We start from the raw sequence: 1786 nt of genomic DNA on the forward strand, positions 1-1786 counted from the left end.
TGAGAAATGAGGCAGCAGGTCGATGCTTGCATTCCACTGCCATGTGATCAGATTCTCCTTCTGTGGGGCTCTGAGTCCTCATCATAACATGGAGACGGATGTGATGACCCTCCAAGATCTCCTGGCTCTAAGGTGCTGATGCTCCATGGCCTGGTGGACAAGTGTGTGTGTCATAGGGTCGTCTGGTTAAGAAAGAAGAAGGTGTTACTGATTTTCTAAAAGCAAGATGAGAAAACCTGACAGTATAGAAAACCATTAATGATTCTCTTTCAGAGAGAAGAAAAGCAACAGGTAAAGTATCATCAAACCAATGGGCACATCTCAGATCAAAGGAAAGAAATCTAGTCAGCATGTCCAAATTAGAAAGGCATTAAAGAGAAATATTTTTGGCATCACTATGAAGGATCTGAAAGAAAACCATTGTGTTTCACATTCGTTTTGAAATTTAAACCTTTGGAGAGATGCACACATGATGGAACGTCCAATAGAAACGGAAGGACTTGTCTATGGATCTACACGGACTATCCTATTCTCAACACTCTTGGAAAAAGTCCTGCACTTCAAGAATAAAGATACAACCTTTATTCCATAAAGAAAGTCCATGGAGAAATCATGACCGGGCATTGGAGATATCTTTGGTGTGTCTGAAAGAAACAAGATGGTACAATAACATTAAGAGAAAAGGAATGAAACTCAAGAATTCCAAGATGTCATTCCCCTATCAGGGTGAGAGACCATCCCTGGGGTTAGCAGTGATTCATCGATGATAGCTGCACGTTGGGCATGAGAAAAAGAGCCAAAGCGAAGGTCGGTGAGGACAGAGACTTCGAGATGGTGGGGAGAAGGAAGTTTGGGAACTATGTGTAGGGGACTTGGAACGCTTGATGATGAAGTGACAGCTACCCACTGTGTTGTCTAAGTGCTAACTGAGGATTCTGAAACAACAATAGACATTCGGGAAGGGAAAATCTGATAAAAAGCCTGAACTAAAAATACTAAAGTCTCAGCAAAACTTAGGAGGTATTTTAAAGGCCTCATCTTGGGTGGGGAAGTCTCACAAGAGTGGGGCAATGCTCTCTCTCAGGGGGGTCCCCCCTTTTTGGACGAAGATCAATGGTGAGGAACCGAGGGTTATTTCCAGTCAACAGCTTGCTTCACTCTTTGGCCATTCTAGGGGCTGTGAAGTCGGCGTGAGGTTTGGGAAAGTTTTGCTCAATAGGGGATGAACCACACCTTTACCGAGTCCTGTAAGAGCTGGCCCAGAGTTAAGTGTTGGCCATAATAACACCATCTCTGTAGTTCGCCATGGGGAGATCTGTAGATGAACTTTCGTGCCATTTAAATCTTAGCGATAGCCTGGTATTTAACTTTGGATGTTTATGGACATGTGTGTTCAATTTCGTGTGACTCAGATCCTGCTGGTTGCTGAGTGTGTGTGGGAGGGTGTGCACGGAGGGCAAATTAGACTCTGCCCTTTCCAGACGGGGTTGCGTGTAAGAATGGGTTTCCTGAAGGAGCAAAGGTCCTGGGAGGTTTAGGTAAGCCATTTACCATCACTCTGTAGAGAGAGCTTTAAAAGCACTTGGAAATGAGCCATCTCTCCCCAGAAAAGAGGGAGACGAAAAGGGAATGTGGTATGGATCCCAGGGAGGAAGGACTTCAGAAAATCCATCCTCTGGATGTTCCTGCCACAAACCCAAAGTCAGCGTGGGGGTCTGGCTCCCTGACCTTTCAGATGAGTCCAGTGGAAAAGCTCAAGACATGGCTGCTGTGAGCCAGGGGACTC

The 1786-nt window shown here is 45.2% G+C and overlaps 1 protein-coding gene across 1 annotated transcript in view; it reads left to right on the plus strand.

The window, feature by feature from the left end:
• Positions 1-1786, plus strand: part of LOC105811595 (UDP-glucuronosyltransferase 1-3-like) — a 26206-nt gene that overhangs the window by 14936 nt on the left and 9484 nt on the right. The window lies entirely within an intron of this gene.

This window comes from Propithecus coquereli, unplaced genomic scaffold (genome assembly GCF_000956105.1).
Source record: "Propithecus coquereli isolate 6110/MARCELLA unplaced genomic scaffold, Pcoq_1.0 Scaffold1045, whole genome shotgun sequence".
In the NCBI taxonomy this organism is placed as follows: domain Eukaryota; kingdom Metazoa; phylum Chordata; class Mammalia; order Primates; family Indriidae; genus Propithecus; species Propithecus coquereli.